The sequence below is a fragment of the Panthera leo genome, chromosome A3 (genome assembly GCF_018350215.1).
Source record: "Panthera leo isolate Ple1 chromosome A3, P.leo_Ple1_pat1.1, whole genome shotgun sequence".
Lineage (NCBI taxonomy): Eukaryota > Metazoa > Chordata > Mammalia > Carnivora > Felidae > Panthera > Panthera leo.
This window is the reverse complement of record NC_056681.1, coordinates 52,051,066-52,077,755: the sequence shown is the minus strand read 5'-3', so window position 1 is coordinate 52,077,755 and position 26,690 is coordinate 52,051,066. Positions and strand designations below refer to the sequence as shown.

General features: G+C 39.4%; 1 protein-coding gene across 1 annotated transcript in view; it reads left to right on the top strand.

The window, feature by feature from the left end:
- LIMS1 (LIM zinc finger domain containing 1) overlaps positions 1–26,690 on the top strand; it is a 156,455-nt gene that overhangs the window by 27,493 nt on the left and 102,272 nt on the right. The gene's annotated exons all lie outside the window — the stretch shown is intronic.

The following is a 26,690-nucleotide window of genomic DNA, read 5'->3' as shown; positions in this document are numbered from 1 at the left end:
TGGTATCTGTCTTTCTCTGTATGAATTATTTCACTTAGCATAACACTCTCCAGTTCCTTCCACATTGCTACAAAAGGCCATATTTCATTCTTTCTCATTGCCACGTAGTATTCCATTGTGTATATAAACCACAATTTCTTTATTCATCAGTTGATGGACATTTAGGCTCTTTCCATAATTTGGCTCTTGTTGAAAGTGCTGCTATAAACATTGGGGTACAAGTGCCCCTATGCGTCAGCACTCCTGTATCCCTTGGGTAAATTCCCAGCAGTGCTATTGCTGGGTCATAGGGTAGATCTATTTTTAATTTTCTGAAGAACCTCCACACGGTTTTCCAGAGTGGCTGCACCAGTTTGCATTCCTACCAACAGTGCAAGAGGGTTCCCATTCCTCCATATCCTCTCCAACATCTATAGTCTTCTGGTTTGTTCCTTTTAGCCACTCTGACTGGCGTGAGGTGATATCTGAGTGTGGTTTTGATTTGTATTTCCCTGATGAAGAGTGATGAGCATCTTTTCATGTGTCTGTTGGTTATCTGGATGTCTTCTTTAGAGAAGTGTCTATTCATGTCTTCTGCCCATTTCTTCATTGGATTGTTTGTTTTTCAGGTGTGGAGTTTGGTGCGTTCTTTATAGATTTTGGATACTAGCCCTTTGTCCGATATGTCATTTGCAAATATCTTTTCCCATTCCGTCGGTTGACAAAAGCAGGGAAGAATATCCAATGGAAAAAAGACAGTCTCTTTAAAAATGGTGCTGGGAGAACTGGACAAAGTTCCTTTTCTTCTGATACAAAATTAACAATCACAGGGGCTCCTGGGCTCGGTCAGTTGAGCATCTGACTCTTGGTTTCGGCTAGGGTCATGATATCATGGTTCGTGGGTGTGAGCCCCACTTCGGACTCCGCGCTAACGGTGCGGAGCCTGCTTGGGATTTCTCTCTCCTCTCTCTCTACCCCTCCCCTCCTTGTACTCTCTGTCTCTCTTGAAATAAATAAATAAGCTTAAAAAAATTGTTTTTAAATCAAAATTAACGATTCCTTTTTTTGTACTTCTGTGGTGCTTTAATTCATACTGTTGGCCGAGTAGCTATCACATTGTGTTTTATGTGGTTTATACATGTGTTGTCCCTTTCTAGGCTGTGAACCACTTGAGACATTACATCTTTTTCATGTCTAAATCCCTAACATAATCTCTTGCACAGGATAGACCTTCTATACATGTTGAATGGAATAGGCCTGCCAGTAATACTCAGTAATCATCAGTCCAATACTCTCCTACACTAGAAACAGTGGCATTCAGCCTTTCCCACTCTCTGTACATATTACCTGGCTTTTGCTAATGTAGTTATTTCTCTGTTGATCCACATGTCTGTCTTTATGCCAGTACCACCACACTGTCTTGATTACTGTAGCTGTGGAAAAATTTTGAAATTAGCAAGTATGAGTTCTCCGACTGTCTTTTTCAAGAATTGTGACCTGTTCTAGGTTCCGTACTTTTCCATATGAATTTTAGAATTAGCTTGTCAATTTCTCAAAAATGGATTTTGATGGGGGTTACAGTGAATATGTAGATCAGTTTGGGGAGTAATGCCATCCTAACAGTGTAAAGTCTTCCAGTCCATGAACATGGATGTCTTTCCATTTATGTAGGGCTTCTTTAATTTCTTTCAGCAATGTAAATTTATTCCGTATTTTCTAAAGGGCCTAGAGTATGCTGAATAGAATCTTTCCCCTTGTCTTAGTCTTAGTCATTTAAGTGAAATAATGGAAGATGGCAGCTCTGGCTGAAAGGTCTCTGTTACACTTTTAAAGCTGAATTACATATTATGCTGTGCAGGGAAGTGAGTAGTTCAGAGTTCTCTTTAATCACTCTGACTGTCCATTTGGCTCTTTTGCTTGCAAACAACAGAAAGCAATTCTGACTAACTGAAGTCAAGAACAGGAGTTATTAAAATACTGTGAAATAGGTAAAAGGAAAACTGATTATTCAGGTCTTGAACAGGGGTATTAGTCACAGTCTCTTCAGATGGACTTTCTTGAGATGAGTCTTTCCAGCTCGTTTTCATGCTTATATCATTTAGTTCAAGATTTCCATATCTGGAGAAGAGAGTTTGCCTGGCCTGATTTGGGCATGTATCCTCCCTTGGCCAGTGGAAGTCAAGGTTTCCTTACTCAGCCTCACCAAAGGAGAACAGAGGTGTTGGTACTAGAAAAAAGGGAATGGATCAGTATATGCCACCATGATGGTGCCACCTAATTTGTGGTTCATACCTTTAAAAACAAAGGTAATTCAGGTCTCATTAATCCTATTATCCAGTGCCCAATCAGGTATGCAGTCAGCTGAGATAGATTCTCTCCAAAGAATTTCCAACACTGACCAACAGACAAATGTTCTACAATCTGATACTAAATAGAGATACAGTAGGACTTTGAGAAGGTAGGTGAGGTGGAAAACACTTTATTAGTCTGAAAAAAATGGAAAGGGGTAGTAAGGATATTCTAGTTCATATAGTAAACAGTATTTTGAGAAACAGATCCTCACAATAAAATATATTTCCAAACTGCTGATTCTAGGAGATGCTAGGTTGATGTGAGTTGACATGGTTGACGTGGTTCCTGTCTTCCTACCCAGATTCAGCCTGGCTCAATGCAAGTAAATTCCTTCTGAGAGAATTAGTAGCCCTTTGGGGGATCGCTGCCATTTAAAAGAGTGCTTTTTAACTTTAGTTCTTTTAAAAATCGTTGTTCCATGATTGAACAAATGGCCAGTGTTAACTTATATAAATGTAGAGGGGCGGTTGAGGACAGTGGCTGATACTTGGCAGGATTAAATGGGATTCATGATAATAGAGGCTTTTGATAGCTATGGAATCTGGGCTAAGCTTTCTCTGAGGCAAGCAAGGCTCTGGATCACAGAATCCTAAAATGGCAGAGCTGGAAGAGACTTTAGAGAACTAACCAGTCCTCTTTTGTTACAAATAATGATAGTTTGCATCAAAGTTACAATTTTGTGGCATTCTCTCTGCTCAGAAAGAACCCCTCACTTTGTAAACTACCCTAATCAGTGTCGTAAACCGCTAAGGAACAGGAAATTTCAAATTGCAGTCTAGTGCAGACTCACTCCAGTCATCCCAGAATCTCTGGGGACCTGGCTTCAGGCCATGCACCACCAGGACTGCTGCTGTGGACTCTAGCAGACATACATACATTGTATATGGAAGAGTCAGGGTCCAAATCATTTTCAATCCAAAGTTACAGAATTCATCAGTTCTGGAGGTCTCCGGCAGATGGGGAAACCTGAGCTTTGAATGATGGTGACAAGACATTTGTATACCATTTCATGATTTACAAAGGATTTTTCTCTTATGCCATTTTATTTAATCCCCGCAACTTTTGGAGATGAGCTTAATTATCATCATCCTCTTTTTTCAGATGAGCAAGCCGACTCAGAAAATACTTGTCACATGGCTAGTTGGTAGAGTGGCAGAGCTAAAATTAGAACCTGGATCCTGGAATTTCAAATCCCATACATTTCCTATAGCATTAACCTGTTTCTGGGTAATTCATTTAGTAGTGGGGAACAAACTTTGTCCTGTTTGTTCTCAGACCAAGGAAACTGCCAGGCTGCCAGGTGTTTTACAGAGTTTCACCTGTCTAGCTACTAAGGAAGGGGTGGGGCATGACAGCTCCTGGCAGGGTCAGATGGTTATGGAGATCCCAGGAAAAGTCTAAGACATGTTGTTGCTGCATATGTCCCGTGTATTCACTTGCCACTTACTGCTCCTTACTTCGTCTTTGGAATGATTCAGACCAAGGCATGACTCTACTCTATGCCTCTGGAGTTTATACCCTGATTCTCAAGGACTTGTCACTCCTCCCTTAGGTTTTTAGGATGGAATCCTTTGATTAGTGCTTTTGGAGGACAGCCTTTCTCTGAAGAAATGTATCTTCCTTTATTCTAGAGGCAGAAATTATGATGCAGATGGGGTGTTAAAATCATAATGGCTTGCCATTAGAGCTAGAGTACATTGTTTATTCATCACCATTGATTATTTTGCCAAGTGTTTTGTGTAAAAAGCTTCTTAGCTTCTGGATGCCGCAGGATAATTTGTCACCTACAGTACTCAACACCCATTGCCATTGCAGCTGAGATGAGCATGCTGGATTGTAAAATCCAAGGCCCATTTGGCAGCCAGCCTGCCCAAAAACATGATGACTTCAGGAGGCTGCATGTTCTTTGCTGACTAGAGGAGGTGAGTTCTTTAGGTAAGAAATATAGAACCTGATGTTGATTAGCTCCTGAGTATACTGAGGGATCAGCAGCATAAGCATTACCTGCAAGCTGTTGGAAATGCAGAATCTTGGGCCCTGCCCCTGACCTACTGAATCTGAATCTGCATTTTAGTGAGATCCTCAAGAGGATTTGTGTGCATATTAAGTTTAAAATGCACTGATATAATGGACATTGTTGGTTGCCTGTCAGCACTCATTTCCCTTGTTTTATGCACATGTTTTTCTGTTACTTCCCTCTCCCCTGCAGATAGCCCTGTGAATCTGTCCTTTGTCTCAGTTGGTCAGAGCATAGTTTTCCCTCAGTGACTGTTGATGGTGCAGGGATAGTCATGTGAGTTAGGTAGTTGGCTCAGTCATCAGGAAAGACTGATTCTTTGTTTTGGGCAAGCATTTTCTATCCCATCTAGCAGGAGAGAAAAAATAATGAAGGATGCTCCTCACCATCATCATTATCATCATTAATCTTCAGATAATGGAAATGTAGCCCTTATTTCCACTGGTAGCCATCCTATGCCATGAGGGGATTAGTCTTGAGATGAATCTGACATTGAAGTTGTTAGAGCAGAGAAGTAGAAAGAACCCAAATTTCTGATTCTGGCATTGAGCTGTTGATCTATCTTGTATTTGGATCTCTCCTTGCCTTTAGTCTCTCGATTATGTGTAATAATAAATTTTTCTCACTGTTTTATGTCAGTTGTCTTTAAGTAATTTTTATTACTTGCAGGTGAAAGTATCCTAGTATATCCATACACAGAAATGCTTGCTGGATTCCCAAAGTATTGTATATGCTGATCCTCCTGTAAAATATCTACTTTTTCAGCTGGTTTTAGGTTTTCTCCTAGTGTTTTGAATAATACTTTCACCATGTGGTAATCATTAAATTGTTCAGATGAAGGTTGGTATAGGGAAAGGAAAGCTAGAAGTAAGAAGAATGAGAAGAAGGCTGTCCTGAGAAAAGGCAAACTTGGACTCACAAGTGCTGTGTGCTTGATTGTAGAGCCCAGTAGGACTGCAGAGTCCCCTAGTGTGTGAGCCCACTAGACTGTAGAGCCCAATGGTTGGGTGCTGACCCATGCTTTGCCCCTAATTTGGTGTTTGGACCTCAGTTTCCTTATTTGTAAAATGAAAATAATAATGAAATACTGGAAGTAGAAATGCTTTGAAAACTGGACTTTTTTTTTTCCAGTCTATTTCTCATTTCTAATTGTTTTTGTTTTTTCCTTATTTATGGTGGTAAAACATATATAATGTAAAATTTACCATTTTAACTATTTTTTGAAAATTTTTTTAATGTTTATTTACTTTTGAGAGGGAGAGAGAGAGAGAGGCAGAGGCACAAATAGGGGAGGGGCAGAGAAAGGGGGAGACACAGAATCTGAAGCAGGCTCCAGGCTCTGAGCTGTCAGCGCAGAGCCCGATGTGGGGCTCGAACTCGTGGACTGCGAGATCGTGACCTGATCTGAAGTCGGATGCTTAACCGGCTGAGCCACCCCGGTGCCCCATCCATTTTAACTATTTTTAAGTGTACAGTTCAGTGGTGTTAAGTTCACATTAACAGTGTGTGCAACCATCACCACTATTTCTAGAACCTTTCTGTCACCCCAAACAGAAACTCTGTTCCCATTATATAATATCTCCCCATTCTCCCCTGACCCCAGCACCTGGGGACTTCTATTGTACTTTCTGTTTCTATCAGTTTAACTAGTCTAGATACCTTATGTAAGTAGAATTACACAGTATTTGTCCTTTTGTATCTCGCTCATTGCACTTAGCATAAGGTCCTCAAGGTTCATCCACGACGTAGCATATGTCAGAAGTTGGGATAGCTCACACTGGCTATTGCAAGTAATGCTGCTGTGAACATTGGTGTACAAGTATCTGTTTGAGTCTGTTTTTAATTTGTTTGAGTCTATACCTCCGTTGCTGGATCATATGATGATTCTAGGGGCAATCACCAAATTGCTGAAAACTTGACTTTTTAAAAAAATAAGTTGTTACCATGTATTTGGAAACAAATTGTAATATGGATGTATGTTTTTTCTCTTAGGACTATAGTGTTTTCATTGAGAGAATGTAGTAGTTTAACATGGGACTCATGAACTGACCCTTTTATAACACATTGAATCTATATACTGTCAGATTTATGTACATTCTTCTCCTTAATCAAATAAGAGAATAGTTTCTTTAAGTTAAATGTGTCAAAGATTTATGTGTAAAATGATTCATGAGATTGTTGATGTCAGAATACCCAACTTTGTGTATGTGTTTGAGAATGAATTGATATACTACTAATAAGGACAGTAACATCTTTATGACCTGTGAAAAACAAAAGGCTGAATGTATAATGAAGAAAATATGGGTATAAAAGCTCTTGCTCTTCTATTAACACTTTTCTATCAAACAGAAATGTTTGATTATTAGATGCCTAAAAAATTATACATACAGAATTAGGAAGAAAATCATTGTGTGAATTCTTGTTGTAATGTCTCTGAAATATACTAGAAGGTAATCTTGGATTTAAAATTGTTTACCCTTTCTTTACTTGAAATTGTAAAATGGGATCTGTCAGCCTACCAGAGCATATATGCATTTTTATAATACTGGAAATGCCTTTGCTGTTCTGGCATTTCTCATCCTTTTTTAATGTGACTTAGACTGGCTTAGTCTGCAGGATATATTGGAGACAAATATCATTTTACATCCACTGTGAGAAGATTTTTAAGAACACATTTAAAAGTAGGAAAATAACACTGCGGAAACCCTGCCACGGCGACTGATGCCATGCCAGATTCCCACTGTCAGGAGTGATTGATCAGGGAGCTGCATCTCTTCCAAGAAGTTACTCCATATGGATTAATTTATATGCCCTTATATGCCTATGGCTTTAGTTTAGCTTGCATATAAATTCCACATTAGAAAGCTATGGAGATAGAAAATTGTTACAATCCTGCACTTCTGTGGTAATTGGAGATACTAGTCTGAAATGTCCTCCACGTGTGGAAATGTTTGAAAAATAACTTCTGAAGTGTGTTGTTCTCAAATAACTCACACTACATATAATTGAAAAAGTTTCTTTTCATTTATTTTTTAGTTTATGAATATGAGTTGATTTTAATTGGCTGTGATTTAGAATTATGTTCCATAAGGAGTTTGAAAATAAAACTTTATAATTGTGGTCTTATAATCTATCTTAGTAACATATGAAACTATTACTTTTATTTTGCAGCACAGCGTTAGTTTTGTATTACATTAGAAATGACTTCAGAATTACGAAGGGGCGTGATAAAACTATCTATGTAAGAATCACATCCTTCACGTTTAGAAGAAATTCTTCTTGGGGCACGTGGGTGGGCTCAGTCAAGCGTCCAACTCATGATTTCAGCTCAAGTCATGATCTTGTGGTTTATGAGTTGGAACCCCATGTTGGGCTCTGAGCTGATAGTGTGGAGCCTGCTTGGGATTCTCTGTCTCCTTCTCTCTACACTTCCTCCACTCGCTTGCTTTCAAAAATAAATAAATACACATTAAAAAAAAAGAAGAGGTTCTTCTTGACTCTTAACATCCTGTCACCCCCTATTCTCAGGTGAAACCTATGTGAAATTAAACATATTCTGTGATATGTTTGCTGGGGAATCTGGAGAGTCTCCTTCAAGATGTGCTTGTGAGCAGTGTGTGTGTGTGTGTGTGTGTGTGTGTGTAATATTTTCAGTGAGGTGGTTAAGATTTAAGCAGATAGGCAATCATTTATAAAGTGGTTTGATGCCAAATCAGCCTTGAAAACCATTATTCAATAGTCATTTATTCTGCAGATACTTACTCTGTTCCAGGAACATTTCTAGGCACTGGGGATTTAGCAGTAAGCAAACAGAGCCCACCCCCATCCCCTCACCACCATAGCATATACAGTGTAGAGTTTTTATATTTTTCATTTTCTGCCCCAGGGAGAGGTGGTGAAGAATGCCTTTCTAGTGCCCTTTCTGAGGGGAGTTTTTCAACCCTGTATTCCTGGGGCCAGCAGAGAGCCTGGCACTAAGTGTGTGTCCCATGAACATGTGCAGAGTGAATAAATGAGTGATAATGAGGTTACTATCACTTCTCATTTGGATTATTGCATTAACTTCCTAACTAGTCTTGCTTTTCTCCTTGCTCTCCCGCCTCCCTACAACTCCCAGTCTGTTCTTAAAACAGAAACCGAAGTGATCTATTAAAAGGTAAGTCACATCCAGTTGCTCTTGTTCAGAGACCTCCAGTGAGTCTCCAGTATACCCAGTGGAAAAGCTACAGTGTTTAGAGTGACCTACAAGGCCCCACAAGTATCTGGCCTCCTGCTGCCTTCTGGCCTCATGCCCTATTGGTCTTCACCTCATTCATTTCCCTTCAGCCACACCTGCTTCTTTGTTGTTTCTCAGACTTACCAGCCAGGCTCCCATCTCAGGACCTTTCATCAACTGTTCTGTCCAAAATGCTCTGTCCACAGATGGCCAAAGGGCCCACTCCTTCACTTCCTGTGGATCTTTTCTCAAATGTGTTTTCCTTAGCAAAACCTTCCTCAGCTACTCTTATCAAGAATTGCAACTCTCCTTTCCCTGACACTCCTGATCTCCCTTCCCTTACTTTCCTCCTGGCACTTATCTCTAAACACACACACACACCCCTTGGATGGATGGATGGATTTTAATTTTGTTGTTCTCTTTCTATTACTATTAATTACCACCTAGGCAATCTGCAACATTTATAAGGGTTCCTGTTAGTGACTCAGTATTTGTCAAATAAGTAAAACAAAACAAAAACAACCTATAACAAATGTTTCTGAAGTATACTTTTAGTAGGGCCAGAATGATGCCTTCTGTGTCTGTGTGTGCTTTGGTAAATGACCATTGGTTTTGCCAACACTGTGGCTCTAATTCTAGTTCCAGTTGGACAACAGAAAAGTTTACTTCTGGCCTTCTGTAATGAATATAGTAGTTTAATGAAAAAAATTAGCTGTATTCGTCTTTTTTTTATTTTCTATTTTTATTTAATTAATTAATTTATTTAGTTTATTTGAGAGAGAGAGAGCACGAGCTGGGGAGGGGCAGAGAGAGAGAGGGAGACACAGAATCTAAAGTAGGCTCCAGGTTCTGAGTTGTCAACAACAGAGTCCAGTGCAGGGCTCGAACCCACAGACCGTGAGATCGTGACCTGAGCCGAATGTGGATGCTCAACCAACTGAGCCACCCAGGCTCCCCAGCTGTAATTTGTCTTTTGACTGCAAAGTGCCAACACAAATGAGTACATCTCTTAACTGTCTGTGGTGTTGATATTTATCACTTGCCTTCTGTCAGAATCTTTCACTCTATTGATACTGTTTTTAACTGATACAGATTGAAGGGTATGGCTCACATCCAGAGTGACATGTGCTGACAGGATAAATGTTTGAATGTTTGCTCTAAAGATCCAGACAATATCAGATCCTAGAGGCAACCTCAGCTATTCCCTCTCATCTTTTTCACCTGCTTGAAATATCCTAAGCATCTCCAGATCTTTAGTTGGGTTCTCCCTAAGGAGAGGTTTCATTGAATTTTATACTGTGAAGTACTTATCAATTGATGGGGAATGGGAAGGTCCAGAATTGAAAAGTTCCATACTTTCTAATCTTTAGATGAAAGAAATTTTGACATTCCATTTGCTGGTTTAGATGTGTGGAGTCGTTTTGATTGGATATAATCAGGGGCCGGGTAGTGGTGGGGAGCATGGAGTTTGAAGTTGATTAGACCTTTTGCAAGTTGCTTAACTTCTTTGAACCCCAGTTTACCATATTTTACATATTTTATCTTCATGGGTGCCCTATGAAGTAAGTACTATTATTAGCCATTTTACAGATGGGGAAACAGGTTTGAAGAGGTTAAGCAACATGATCAAGATCATATAGGAAATTAATAATAATCTGCATTAGGGTTCTCCACAGAGGCAGAACCCATAGGGTTTGTGAGTATGCGTATGTAGATTGATTGATTGACTGATTTTAAGGAATTGGCTTGCACAGTTATGAAATCTGCAGGGTGGACTGATAGTCTGGAAATCCAGGGAAGAGCTGATGTTGTAGTTCCAAGTCCGAAGGCTGTCTGCTGGCAGAATTCAAACCCAGTCTTACTTTCACCATTATGCTATATGCCTCTTCTCGGATAAACCTGCTGGTTTAGGGCTTGGCACAGACTGATACTGAACATAAAATTAAGTTCCACAGGGGTGGTTGAAATGGAATGCATATTGCTACAGCTATGTTGCCATGTTAGGACTGAAGCTGAAATGGTGATTGTGTAGAAGATATGAGAGATGACAACACTGTAAAAGGAATAAGGGTGTGGATGACACAGCATAGCCTGAAGAAACCTGTCTGTTGCAATTATCCAAAATGGGTATATTGTACTGTAGTCATTGTAGCCCAGGGTTACAGGAACAGACACAGCCAGAACTCTGCCCTAGCTCTTTCAGAAAAACTTGTAGTTTCAGGAAGGATGTGTGCTGGATGAGATCTCTAAGCTTTCTCCAAGTCCATTTTTGTCTAAACCCAGAATTGCTCTGTAACCAAATTGACCTTTGAAATACTTGATTGTTTCAACTCAGCCTTGCTCACTGGGTACTGTTAAAAGCGAAGAGGTGATTTTTTTTTCCCCTCTCCTGCATACCCTGTCTACATTCCACAAGGGTTGAAGTGGGATGCATAAAAGGTTGCTATAGTGATGTTGTCATGTTAGGGCTTAGCCAGGGTGGTAGAGTTTCTGGCAAGGTTGCCAAAGTGGATAGTTAAAATTTGGTAGGAACAAAGGTCTCTGAAAAAAATATGGCTGGCACATAATTGAGTCATTTAGTAACCATAGAGGGTGTTAACCAGCTCTTTGCTATCTTAGCTAGAGGAAAAAGAAGTAAATTGTATCAGGAGGTAGAGTTAAAATTCTGTCTTAGAGATAGCTGCTTATTAAAATGACTGCTTAGGGGAGGAATGAACTTGTTTAAAAGATAGGCAGAGTGATTATATGAAACCAGTCCTTGGAAATGTACATTGTAAAGATAAAATTATTTTTCTTAATTCTGTCCTTGTCTGTTTTTTATGTTATGCCCCTTTTTTTTTTTTCTTTTGGTGTGGTTTTTAAAAGTTTATTTTGACTGAGAGAGGGAGAGAAGGACAGAGAGAAAGGGAGAGAGAGAATCCCAAGCAGGCTGTGCACTGCTGGCACAGAGCCTGACATGGGGCTTGATCACATGAACCGTGAGATCATGACCTGAGCCAGAATCAAGAGTTGAATGCTTAACTGACTGAGCCACCCAGGCTCCCTGTGCCCCCTTTTGTTTTTATTCTGTCAGTTTTATTTTCTGCATTACTAGCTCTGTCTCATGTCTGTGTGCAATAAAATGAAGGGTTTCAGGGTTTACCAGGCATCATCACTTATGACAGGGCTGGGGCAATTTAGGCCACTTCTCTGCTTCACTTTCCTCACCAGAAGAGTGAGGACTACAATCCTGCCTACTTTCCTTCCTGTGAGGATTAGGTGTGGATTCCTGGTGAATCATCCAGGGCAGTACAAGACTCAGTAATATAATTTGCATGAGCTGCTTTAATGTTGGTGATGCATCAGTGCTGTCCCTGGGGGTAGAGTTAAGGAATCCAACTGTGAGTGTCTTTGTCAGCAGTTGCCATCTCATCTGCAGGTCAACTTTTTAAGGTCTGTATTATTTATGCCCTCATTTATATAGATGAGGAAAGGGAGTGTCAATGGATAGCTTGCCCACAGCCATGCAGCAAGTGGCCCAGCTGACCATGTTGCAAACTTGAGTCTGTAATACTCACACACCCATGCTCTTTCAAATATATTGTGCTAATTTCTGTTTTGTTTTGTTTTTATTATGGTAAAAAATATGTATAAAATTTACCATCTGAATCATTTTTTAAAGTTTATTTATTTTGAGAGAGCGTATGTGCACGTGTGTGTGAGGGAGGGGCAGAGAGAGAGAGAGAGAGAGAGAGAGAGAGAGAGAGACAGAATCCCAAGCAGGCTCTGACGTGGGGCTCAGACTCAAGAATCGTGAGATCATAACTTGAGCCCAAATCAAAAGCCGGATGCTTAACCAACTGAGCCACCCAAGTGCCTGACCCACCATCTGAACCATTTTTAAGAGTGTAGTATAGCTAAGTAGTGCTAAGTATATTTACATTGTTGTGAAGCAGATATCCAGAACTTTTTCATCTTCCAGAACTGAAACTTTGTAACCACAAAACAGTTCCCCATTTTCTGCTCTTCCCAGCCACTGATCATGGTCATTCTTTCTATATCTATGAATTTCGTTACATTAGATACTTCATATAAGTGAAGTCATACAGTATTTTTCCTGTCGTGACTGGCTTATTTCACCTGGCATAGTGTCCAAGTTCATCCATGTAGCACATGCCAGAATTTCCTTCCTTTTTAAGGCTGTATTGTATTCCACTGTGTATATCTACCACATTTTGTTTTATTTGTGCATCAATAGATATTTGGGTTGCTTTTACCTCTTGGCTACTATAAATAGTGCTGTGAATATGTGATATGTGCACATATCTCTTGGAGACCCTGTTTTCACTTCTCTTGGATATTTACCTAGAAGTAGGGTTACTGGATCATATGATCGTTCTATTTTTAATTTTTTGAGGACTTGCCGTACTTTTTTTAATAGCAGTTGCACCATTTTCAATCCAACCAATAACACACAAGGGTTCCAGCTTCTCCATATCCCCACCAACACTTATTATTCTGCTTTCTGATTTAGGGTTTTGTTGGTTTGTTGGTAATAGCTGGCCTAATGACTGTTAGGTGGTATCTCATCGTGGTTTTGATTTGTATTTCCCTGAGATTTAGTTATGTTGAGCGTCTTTTCATTATGCTTGTTGGTTATGATTGGTATATCATCTTTGGAAAAATGTTCCAAGTCCTTTGCCCAAATTTTTAGTCAGGTTATTGAGTTTTTTGTGGTTGAGTTACAGTTTTTTATATATTCTGAATGTTAACCTTTTATTACATACATGATGTGCTAATATTTTATCCCATTCGATAGGTTGATTTTTTTACCCTGTTGATGGTATCCTTTGATGGACAAAAATTTTGAAGTTTAATGAAGCCCCCCACCATTTATCTATTTTTGCTTTTGTTTCCTATGTTTTGGGTATCATATCTGTGGAATCATTGCCCACTCCAAAGTCATGAAGCTTTTTCCTTATGTTTTCTTCTAGGAGTTTTATAGTTTGGGGTCTTAAACATTCAGATCTTAAATCCATTTTGAGTTAATATTTGTTTAGGATATATTTGTTAATATAGTTTAGAATAAGGGTCCAGTGTCATCCTTTTGTATATGGGTATTGAATTTTCTCAGCATCAGTTGTTGAAGAGACTTCTTTCCCACCATGCAGTTATTTAAGGAGAGAGGAGAGAGAGTGATGAGACAAGGAACAGATAATTATTTGGGGAAAAAATAATGCTAAAATGTTTTTTCCTTGTTTAGTGCTACATAGAGAAAGGTATCTATAAGTCTTTGCTTGTGTGATATGTTTACAAGAATTATGGAGAATCTGTTTCCTTGACTTAGAGTTGAATTATTATTTATATTCATGTGGAGAAAAAAAAATCAAGGTATTACAGTAATACAGTATTCTCTTTGGCTCTGAAGAGACCAACTTTGCAGAAATCCAGGGTCTCTGGAATCCAGAAGTTGTTGGCAGGTTGGTGGTGGGGGGAAGGAAACCCTTTTAATGGCAAACTAATGAGGCCCTGAACTCCCAGAAGCAAACAGACACGGAGGAGAAAAAGAGCCAAGGACTCAAAGAGGCTGTATTCTGTGTACTCTGATGGCTTGATCCACAGTGGAGGCAGCAACATCTCAGAGGGAGTGTGACCATCTCCAGAGGCAGAGGAGAACAGGGAAAATTAGCACAGAAGAGCCAGAAAGCAGAGGCATGGGGGTTAGCAGCACTGACATGAGCAGTAGACCTTGAAGAAGGGGTCCTGACTGAAGGTACTCAGCACTGTGGCCTGGTGGTGGAGGGTAAAGGGGGTAGGGGGGCACAGAACCATTTTCCCTTCACCTGAAGTGTTAGCCTTCAACTAGCTTAAAAAAAAAAAATAGACTTTCCAGAAAAACTCAGTCCATAGGAACTCTGAATAACTAACTGGGGAAGGAAGTGTGTGTGTGTGTGTGTGTGTGTGTGTGTGTGTGTGTGTGTGTAGCTTTTTGACTAATGTGGTAACATTTCTCAGAGTTGCTAAAACTTTACAGATATCTAATTCTCTTGTTAAAATCCCTGGGCTTTGAATAGGATTATAGAAATCTTATTTGTATCTTTATTCCTTTCCTTTTTTCAGTAAGTATTAAGTATCTGTGTGTTATTCATTGTGAGGGATACAAATATTATGCATCCTTCCGTCAGGGTTATAATGCAATAGAGAAGACAAATGTTTACAAATAATAGTAATAATGATAATAATACAAAAGGTTGTCTTTTTAGATAACCTTTTGAGGTTATCTAAAGGAAGAGGAAGGTCTTTTTAAGGATGGAGAAACTGAGAGCTGAATATTATGTAGTTTATAGGTCTAGGTCCTTGATCATATTACATCTTATGGAAATGACAAAAGACTTCAAAACCGTAATTCTGTAGACCATATTAGCATGAATAGCAACTGTAGAATGTTTGATTCTACTGCTCTCCTACTATACTAGATCTCTCTTTGAGCTATTTACACACAGTAAAAATACCTCTGAAAATAAATATGGAAATGTATAAATGCTTGTTATCCACATCATTTGACTAAACTGGGACAGTAGATACTCTGACAGAAATGTAATACCTTTCATTGGAATACCATTCTGTGGTATACAAAATAGTCTCACATAATACTACAGGAATAGTGTGAATCTTAAACATTTAATCTTTTCTTTCTTTGAAGATTCTCACTTTTTAGTTTATGAGAATGTAGCACATAATCCTGTATGGTGAGAAAATAGAGATAGAGGCATGGGCTAAAAGACATTATTTAGGAGAGCTATTCATTGTGTGCACAGGGCAACTGAGAGACTTGAACTTTGCTGAGGGCAAGTATCTCATCTGTTCTTCTGGAGTTCAGCTAGATTTGACTGACAGTGTTCCTCCAGGCCAAAAACCACTGATCCTTAAATTTTAAAACAGGTGGTAAAGGGTAAAGTTCTACCAGAAAATCTCAATTTAGTGCATCAGTTGCAAAACTGTAATAAAACATACATACATGTGTGTTTATGTTTGAGTTTATGTTCAAATACCGATTGCATTATGAGTGGCCCATTACAAAGCCACTAGAAAAATTATTCTGAAGAAGGATTTGAGTAACTGTGGCTTTTTTTTCTATCATGGGACTTGTATCTTAACTCTGTGTACCTATATTCTTCATGTCTTAATGTTCTCCTTTGCCTTCCATGAATTTTCCTTTATTGAGGTATAATTGGCATGCAGTAAGCCATTCATATTTGAATTTTACACTGTAAGTTTTGACTCATGACATCATCACCACAGTCAAGAAAATGTCATTGCCACTTGTCTCATGCCCCTTTGTCAGTCTCTTCTCTACCCACTGCACCCTGTGCCTTTCTTGGCCTGAAACCCCACAGAAATTGAAGTTCTGAATGTGTAGTACAAGGTAGCTTTGTTGGTGCTCGACAGCTTCCTGGGCCACATCAAGTGTGGTTGGCCAATGCTTTCCAAATTATAGTGAAGAGTGAAGCTTTTCTTTAAAAAAAAATAATAACTTTCAGTTCATAGCTGTCTGATGCTTATATAAAGGACAGTAAAAATGGGTTACTAGAAAAATGAAATGAAAAAGAAGTCATGAATGTAAGTCTCAATTTTTTTTTCTTTAGACCAGCAGATATAAAATTTCTCTGTCAAATTTTAAGTTTATAAGTTCTTGTTCTTAATTTCTGCACTGATTTCATTGCAGATTGACAGCAAAATCTCATGATTACATAGGCTATGCTGAGTAGGCAACCCTGCTTTTCTCCCTGTGTGTTTCACTGGGTATAAAGATCTCTTGGGCATGCTTTTAGAGTTTCCTACTTGGACTGTTCTGCAACTTCTGGCAGCTACTTTCACTTAAGAAATGATAGAAAACTAACAGTTGTTGGGTACTCTCTAAATGCCAGCCAGTATATAAAACATTCTTCTATGAGGCTAGTTGTGAGCTTGTCATATATGGCCTTAATTATGTTGAGGGACACTTCTGTACTCCCTTTGTTGAGAGGTTTTTGGATTTGTTTTGTTTTTTTATCATGAGTGTATGTTGAATTTTGTCAAATGCTTTTTCTGTATCTATTGAGATAATCATCTGATTTTTATCCTCCATGTTGGTAATGTGGTGTATCACTTAAATTTGTAGATGTTGAACCAACCTTGCATCCCTGGAACAAATCTAACTCTGATCATGCTGTATAATCCTTGTTGAATTCAGCTTGCAAATATTTAATTGAAGACTTTTTCATCTGTGCTTGTCAAGGATGTTGTGAGTAGCTTTCTTTGCTTATAGTGTCCTTGTTTGATTTTGGTGTCAGTGTGATGCTGGCCTCTTAAATTTTGGATGTGTTCCTTCCTCTTCTTTTTTTTTTTTGGAAGAGCTTGAGAAGGGTTGATATTAATTAAATGTTTGGTGGAATTCACCAGTGAAGCCATATGCCCTAGACTTTTGTTTGGTTGGAGGTTTTTGATTACTGACTCATTCTCCATACTAGTAGTTGTACTCACACTAGTACAATCTTTCAGAGTGTCTATTTTTTCATGATTCAGTCTTGGCAAAGCATTTGTATTTTTTCTTTCTGAGTAATCCTCAGAACAACTCTAAAGTATGGGTGTATTAGCCCCAGTGGGGGGTTGAATTAACTCACTTATATGTATGCATTTAGTTAAATGTTTCTGAATCCTTGCTATGGGCAGGCTTGTCCTAGGCTCTGGGGAGGCAACAGGAAGCAGAGCAGACAAAACCCCCTGTTCTTGAGGGACCTACATCTTTCCTGGGGGGAGACAACATAAACAAGTAAATGAAACACATTAGATGGTGATCGATAAGGTAGAGAGAAATAAACTAGAGAAAGGTATAGGGGACAGGAGGTGGGGATTGCACCTTTAAATAGGGTGGTTAGAGAAGTCTTCACTGCCATGACATTTGGGCAGAGATCTGAAGGGGCTGAAGCAGGGAGAAGCACTCAGAGCTAATAGCAATGGTAAAGGTCCTGGAGTTTTTTGAGATGGTCACTGATATGAAAGACCTTTCTCCCACCTAGTAAATGGCTCATCTGGGTTTGAATTCAAATTTGGCCTTTTCTGTTATGCTTTCCAGTTTTTATTCACTATCCATGCTCCTGATTTAAAGATGCCTAAATCCAAATAAAGTGGAAATCCATTTGGGAGTGGGAATGTAATTTATGTGTGTTAGGGAGTTAGATGGAAAACCTACTCTCTGTGTGATCTTGCTTTTGATTATGTCTGGATATTTTCCAAGACTTTGAGTATCTTACTCCTAAGGGTACAAAATTGATGAGTTTTGTAGTTGAGTTTCCATTTTTAAGTGGATGAAATTTCTCTAGAGGACATAGAAAGCCAGACAAAATCAGGGAAAGAATTTTCAAAGAACAGATGATTAAAGCTTCAGAAAGAAGGCATTGCTTTTGTTTAAGCACTTTGAAGTTAAGGATTGTGTAAGTCCTTCCCTACCATTAGTGACCTGGTGCTTAACAGACAGCTCTCCTCGGCATTGACTGGAGCCTTTGCTGGGACTCTCTTCTCATCTGGCTGCTCTCCCTGCCCAAGACTTCCCTTCTGCACATGCCGACAGCTCTGACCCAGACCCTTTACCTGTGGTTCCAAAAGAGGACTTCAGCTACCTCCATTTTGATCTCAGTCAATTACTTTCTAATTGATTAGGTTCTTCTTGCCAGCTTATCTCAAAACTCAGGCAAAAGATCCTGTGGGCTAAGCATCCTATGATGGGAATGGAAACTACCTCCTCAAACAATACAGACTGCCCTGAGTCAGCAAGACCCCTTGCGACTGACCCCATGATGGATGGACCTGTTGACCTTTACTGCCCACCACCCTTCATCCCACATTTTCCTTATATAAACCTAGATGTATTTTCAGCACCTTGGAGATGGTTAAGACATTAGTCTGCTGTCTTCCTGGTGTTGGCCTCACTGAAGTAAATTCCTTTCTTGTTTCACTGCCATTCCTCTCTCTGCCTTTGGATTTTGTCAGTGGTGAGTGGTTGAACCTTGTCTGTTTAGGACCCCTCGCACCAGGTACTCTTGCCCCTCTGCATCCTGATTACAGTCCTGGCTGTTGAACCTTAGATTCTTTGCCCTGTCACCTCCTCCAGCAGCCCCAGATTGGGTTGGGGAGGAGGAGGAGCGGTATGTTGTCATTCATGATTGTTAGGGTGCACTGTTCTCAACTGAGCTTGAGGGCTGAAATTGGCAGAGCAGGTATTCATATGTCTATTTAACAGATGAGAAATGTGAAGCTTAGAGACATTAAATAATTTGTTCAAGCTAATCATCCCCCAGTTAAACCATTATAGATATTTGAACCAAAGTCATTGGTTTCCATATTCCCTGATTGCTGCTACGTGGTTTCTTTTTTTCAGCCTGATTTTGGATAAACAAGCTTTTGTGGATTGGTCATGATTTTGTTGTATGGAATTTATTATATGGCTCCTATGGAAATTGTAGAATTTTAAATAATACAGAATTGGCTTCATGTTTTTGATGATTGGGGGACTAATTGATGTCATTTTTTTTTTAAGATTTTATTTTTGGGGAGCTTGGGTGGCTCAGTCGGTAAATCATCTGGCTCTTAATTTTGGCTCAGGTCACAGTCTGTGAGATCAAGCCTCGCATTGGGCTCTGCACTGACAGCCTGGAGACTGCTTGGGATGCTTTCCCTCTGTCTCTCTGCCCCTGCTGCTTCTCTTTCTCTCTCTCAGAATAAACTTAAAAAAAAAAAAAAAAAACTTAAAGATTTTATTTTTAAATAATCTCTACACCCAGTGTGGCGCTCAAATTTACAACTCTGAGATCAGGAGTCCAATGCTCTATTCACTGAGACAGCCAGGAGCTCCTGATGTCATTTGATTTTTACAGTGTCTTGCTAATTTTCTTTAAATGGGAAGGTAGATTTCCCATATACCCCCTGCCTCCACACACGTGTAGCCTCCCATACTATCAACATCCCTCACCAAAGTGTTATATTTCAGTTGATGAACCTACATTAATACATTATTCACCCATAGTCCATACTTTACATTGGAGTTCACTCTTTGTTGTATTTTCTATGGGTTGCATAAATGTATAATGACATGTATCTATCATTGTGATATCATACAGATTATCTTAACTGCACTAAAAATCCTCTGTGCTCTACCTGTTCTTCCCCCTCCCCACCACTTCCCATGTCTTACTGATTTGTTTGTTTGTTTGTTTTAAACGTTTTTAATGTTTATTTATTTTTGAAGGAGAGAGAGACAGAGCTGAGCAGGGGAGGGGCAGAAAGAGGGAGACACAGAATCTGAAGTAGGCTCCAGGCTCCTAGAGCTGTCAGCACAGAGCCTGACGCAGGCTTGAACCCACGAACTGTGTGAGATCATAACCTGAGCAGAAGTCAGACGCTTAACTGACTGAGCCATCCAGGTACTCTCTTACTTCTTTTTTTATTTTTATTTATTTATTTATTTTGAGAGACAGCGCAAGCAAAGGAACATGAGCAGGGGAGGGGCAGAGAGAGAAGGAGAGGAAGAATCCCAAGCAGGCTATGCACGGTCAGCGCAAAGCCTAATGCAGACTCATTCCCATGAACTATGAGATCATATCATGACCTCAGCTGAAAGCAAGAGTTGGATACTTAACCAACTGAGCCTCCCAGGCACCCTTCTCTTACTTCTTATACCTACATCTGACTACGTTTTGTTGTGGTCAGGCTGCCAGGCTGAGTGCATCTGGACTGAACACTGACTTTCAGAGGGGCAACTTTAATTACAGCTCTCCTTTTCTCCATCTTCCTTTAGGCACTGTTTATTTCTTTTCTTTAAAGAATGTCATGGTTTGATTCATAATGACTATTCCGGAAGTCAGTCTTGAGTCATCGGAGTTATTTAGTCTGTCATCTTGAGTGCATGTGTGTGTCAGTGTGGTGGTATTCATTTTGGATATTTGGAGAACATAAGATATAGTAATCTTGATTCCACAACTAAAATCAACTCAAAAGAGGTTGCCAACAGGACAAAAAACAGCAAGATAATGCTAATAGGCATATGTGCTGTACACCTGCATCAGGAACCAAAAGCAGCTGAGGCCAGGATTCGAAGTTTTTCTACACTTAATGGTAGATGAGACATAACATGAGCAGAGGGCTTGGGAATGGGGGAGAGGCCTGGTCTTGATGTTAATGTTAGAGTTACAGCAGCAACAGGGGCTTATTATCAATCATTCGTTTTCCCTAATCATTTTAGCTCTGTTCTTTTTATAAGGTTTTAGGATTCATGTACATGAATGAGAGCTACTAGTTAACCAGGTTTTATTCATCCTGTGAGGGGGTTGGATTAGAACTTTTGATAATGAGTCAGTACCATTACCATTCAGTTTAAGGTTAAGGAACAAAGCTCCTGGTCTCAGATTACAATCTAGTAGGGATAGGCACAATAAGCCCTTTCTTCCCTTTCCCCTCTCCCTCCTTTTCTTTCTTTTCCTTTCCTTTCTCTATTTATTTATATTGAGGTGTAATTGACATATAGCATTATATTAGTTTCAAATGTATAACGTAATGATTAAGTATTTGCATATAGTGCACAATGATCACCACAGTAAGTCTAGTTAACATCTGTCCCATTTATCTTGATATGTGAGAGCATATGATAAATATCCTAAAGAGACAGGGACAGAGCGATCAGTACTCACACCCTTAAGTAGGAAGAAAAGTACTCTCTAACAAGGGTTTATGACCACCCCAAACAAGGGTACTCATTTCTGTTACTGCTTCACACTTTCTGACACTGTGGTTTGATCTTGACTCATATGTCCAAGTTCCTTGAACACGGGTTAAACCTCTCAGAATACCATATGATCTCATAACTGTCAGTGCACTGAGCATATTGTCTAATCAGTGACCATTACTTGTCTCCCATAATGAACCTAATCTCATTAAAACCAGCGAAACTGTGGCTTCTTCTTGTTCCCTGAGGCACAAGTGCCTGACATGTACTAGCAGGTGGTGCTTCTTTGTTATCCCCATCCCTGGGAATGTCCTCTCCCTCCTTTTCTGCTTTGTGAGCACAGCCAGTTGAGACTCAACATTAGTCCCTTACCCCCTAAAGCCATCCCTGCAGCTTCTCTGTGCCCTGGCTCCTTGCAAACACTGCCTCGACTATTTCTCAGAATACTGTGATGTGTTTTGTATGTATCTCACAGTCTAGGGAGGTACTCAGGGGAAGGGGCTGTGCCTTGTTCAGCCTTCTGTGCCTTGTGCCCATACAGTTAGTTACACGGTAGTCATTGGGTACATATTTGCTAAAATGAAAATGAAGGGAAGTTTCTGGTTTACAGGTTATTTGTTTGCCACTCACCCCTCTGTTTTAGTGGTACAAACTGGGTAATGATAAGTTAACATTTGCATTGGCACAGAAGTTAATTTTTACTGTTTTACATTCTTAACAAATGCAATTTCTCTGAATTATGATACTTCACTTTTTAAGTAAGGGTGCTTCATATATTTTTAAACTACTGTTTAGCATTTCTGGGAACTTACAATGCAGGAGTTAAAAAATGAAAAGCTGTTTTTTCTGGGAAATGAAATCGTATCCATCTATTCTTCCTTCTTACCAAATCACTGTTGAATGCACTTATGAGCTTGTACATGTTTTGACACTGTGGGGAAGTATATCATAAATTGCCAGTTAGTCACCAATAATTTCTAATTGTGACTCAGTTTTTAACAAAGTACATTCTTTGCACTTAGGTATGTAAACACTTGTTTCGTGTGTATCTGACCCATATACCCCATCCTATTTTGTTTTATACTCTCTAAATAGAAACATTTTTATTTTGAAATAGTTTTGCAGTGTTAAAGCTAACACTATAACTTGGTAGTATGATAAGATCCTGGCCACATGGATATGAAATGTCTTTGCTTTCCTGCACCCCCATTAGCCAGAAGGCTTAATGCTCTGGCTGAACTCTAAAAAGCATCTCTGCTGTCATAAGTATGATGAATGTTTGTGTTACTTCATAAAATGTAAATGAGTTTTTAATCTATTTCTCAAGAAACATGATGATGTAGGGGTATCCTTTCTTCCTCAAGAATAAATCAAATCTTAAATTTCATGTTAGTATCTGGATTCATTATCCCATTTCACCTTTTTTGGTATGCATTCGTGGGATTTTGCAGGCATTTTTGTGTCGAAGTGTTGTATATTTATGGTTCTGATTTTTATCATTTCAGCTAACACTCTGAGATGATAGAGAATTTTGTAACAAAAGCACCTTGTTTGACTTTTTTTTATTTTTATTTAATTTATTTTTTTTTCCAGTATATGAAATTTATTGTCAAATTGGTTTCCATACAACACCCAGTGCTCATCCCAAAAGGTGTCCTCCTCATTACTCATCACCCACCCTCTCCTCCCTCCCACCCCCCATCAACCCTCAGTTTGTTCTCAGTTTTTAAGAGTCTCTTATGCTTTGGCTTTCTCCCACTCTAACCTCTTTTTTTTTTTTTTTTTTCCTTCCCCTCCCCCATGGGTTTCTGTTAAGTTTCTCAGGATCCACATAAGAGTGAAAACATATGGTATCTGTCTTTCTCTGTATGGCTTATTTCACTTAGCATAACACTCTCCAGTTCCATCCACGTTGCTACAAAGGGCCATATTTCATTCTTTCTCATTGCCACGTAGACTTTTTTTTTTTTTTAAGCCCAATGTGGGGCTTGAACTCATGACCCTGAGATCAAGACCTGAACTGAGATCAAAAGTCAGACGCTTAACTGACTGAGCCACTCAGGTACCCCGCCTTGTTTGACTTTTTACATTTATGATTTCATTTAATCTTTGTGTAGCCAAGTTATTATCCCATTTTGTAGTTGCTAAAGCTGAATACACTGAACCAAGATGTTACATCTAGTAAGTGGTACAATTAAGACTGTAAACCAGGGACTTTTTACCTGTAGTCAGGGCACCTTCCACCATTGTATGGTGTTTCCATGCATATTGAACTTATTACTAGCCTAAAGCTGTGGTTTTCAGCTATGTTAAATACATTTACATTTTTTATTCATGTTTAATATACATACAAAAGAGTGCACAAATCTTTTTTTATTTATTTTTTTAATGTTTTACTTATTCTTGAGAGAGAGAGAGACAGAGCATGAGTGAGGGAGGGACAATGAGAGAGAGGGGCACAGAACCCAAAGCAGACTCCAGGCTCTGAGCTGTCAACACAGAGCCCGATGTGGGGCTTAAACTCATGAGCCATGAGATCATGACCTGAACCTAAGTCAGATGTTCAACCAACTGAGCCACCCAGGCACCCCAAGAGTACACAAATCTTAAGTACACAGGTTGATGAATTTTCACAAAGTGAACACATAAATTGAACTGTTTTGAATATGAATTAATATTAAAGTGAATTTAACATTGAGTATGTAAGACCTCTTGATTCTAAATAAATATATTTATTTTCAAACTTCTATTACACTTTCCCCAGTACTAATTTGATTGTTTAAGTGGACTTCTAATTTCCTAGTTTGTTCATTTGTTTGAGAAGCATTTACTGAGAGTCTTCTCTCTGGCAGGCATGTGCATAGGTGTGGGGAGATTCACCACTTGTAATAAACTTCCTTTTGGACTCTAATAAGGAATCAGGCAACAGATTGTGTGGTGTTAAACTCCATTTCAGGAGTACTGAGTGCCAGGCCTTATGGGAGCATGAGTGTCTAGTCTGAGAAACTTAGGGAAAATATCACAGAGCAAATGACATCTAAGTCCTGCCAGATGAATGAGAATCATCCAGAGATGCCATTGTAGACAGGAAGAGCAGAGGGAGGAGCAGGTAGGATACTGAGATGTAGCACGTAGGTCCCCATAACTGGCTTAGAGCATGTGAAGTGTGTAGTGTACCTGGGGAATGCAGAGTGGGAGCAGGGACATCTAGATGAGGAAGGATCTTTTGTCAGCCTGAGACTACTTTTATTGTTACTTAAGTTTCCTTGGCTACAAATAACAAGAATTGACTCTGGCAAACAGGCTAAAAAGGAATTTATTGGAAAGATAGCAGGGTGGCTCAGAGAACGAAAGGGCCAAACATCCAGGTCTCTGAGAGAATAAACAACTAGAGCAACTCTGAGCATCTCAGCAGAACAACCTGTGCAATTTCTCTGTAGGATAATATCATTAGTTGACTTGTTCTACTTCCTAAGGATTATTCTCTATTCAGATTTCTAATTTTCAAAACATAGAATCTGATTAACTTAGTTCAGGTCCAGTGCCTAAACCAGGACCAGTCACTGTGGCCAGGGTTAAGAACAAACACTGTCTAATCAGTTGCCTGTTACGTGGTCAGGAGAGCTAGCTCTGAAACAGAGAGTGGAGGGAGGTGGGTGTGCTGCCTCAAAAGCTACGTTGCAACAGTGTGGAAAGGGGGTGGGTTGGAGACAGTGATCATCAAGAAGTACAAGTCCAGAGACCAGTTAGAAGGCTGTTATGTTAATCCAAGTGAGAAGTGATGGCGCCAGAAGTAGGTACTGTCCACAGGGATAGAAAGAGGTGAATAGACTCAGGTATTTAAAGGCAGAAAAGAAAAGACTTTGCATTTGGACATTGTGAAGTGTGTGGACATTTGAGGAGTTGAGGATGACTCCAGTGTTTCTGGCCTTGGCCACTGAGTGAATGGGGGGACCTTGTGTGGAGAAGAGCTACTTTCAGGTGGGGAACAGGGCTTTCATTCAGTTTTGAAGTGTTGAGTTGACATACCTAAGCAGACCATGTTTAACTTGAGAATACTTGGTGCCTTCTGGGATTCCAACTTTGCCATCAGGGCCTCCTCTCTCTGACATAGAGGCACTTGCCAGCATTGTCCCTTTTTTGTCATGTCCTTGGGCAACTAGAGTCTTCCTACAATATTGCCATGGAAATTGACAAGCTTCATTCCCCTGCTGTGCCTCCTGTACTTTGGACAGTTTCAGGTCTGAGTGGATATTGGGGATTATACATTGCTCATACTCAAAAAGTCTCCCAGAGCTAGGAACATTCAGGACCAAGTGCTGTCCTTTAGGATCTTTCTTAGATATCATTGTGATTAGAAAAGTCTTGTTCTTTTATGACATTCTTTTCCTGACGTGATTTTATCTGAGTTTGAAAATACTTGAAAATTGAGGAGTTACTTGATTAAAGAGTTTAAATTATAGTTGGAAGTTTTTTAGGTAGTGTTTTAATTTTAGTAGTATTCAATGTCATAGGTTAAGTCACACCCTGACAAGTAGTTCCTTAAGATACTTTAATCAATGCTTTGCCATTAGGTAGCTTAATGGCCTCTGAAATCCTCTGGGTCAGTAATTCTCAGTGGGGCTAGAACTGTTTCCTACAGAGCAACTGGGAACTTGTGGGGTAACAAAAAATACTCCACAATGGTTTGGGGCAAGGGGCACATAGGCATTGAGTTGGCTAGGGTCAGGGATGCTGGATGCCATGGACTTTGCATCCATAGGACTTTGATGCAGGTAAAAAAGAAAAAAAAATTATAATTATTTGAGCATAGCACCTAATTCTATTTTAGATATAATCATGGCCTACTTTTACATGATTTCAGTAGACACCAAGTTTTTCAGGAATGCTATGAAATTTGTAAATTGAGTGAAAAATGAAGTTTGCTTAAGATTTTACTGTAAGTTTGGGGCGCCTGGGTGGCGCAGTCGGTTAAGCATCCGACTTCAGCCAGGTCACGATCTCGCGGTCCGTGAGTTCGAGCCCCGCATCAGGCTCTGGGCTGATGGCTCGGAGCCTGGAGCCTGTTTCCGATTCTGTGTCTCCCTCTCTCTCTGCCCCTCCCCCGTTCATGCTCTGTCTCTCTCTGTCCCCAAAATAAATAAAAAACGTTGAAAAAAAATTAAAAAAAAAAAAAGATTTTACTGTAAGTTCTACTCTCATAGGTGGTATTAATTTCTTTTTTTATCCTGTTTATAACTTCAAAGACTTTAAGATAATGATGAAAATATATTGAAAATATTAAGATAATTTTGTTTTGTTTTTTGTTTTTAATGAGAGATGGTTGGAAAACTAATGTTTTCTCAAGTGAAGTAGGGCAGACACCCCAGGGAAAGCATATGTCTGGGGAT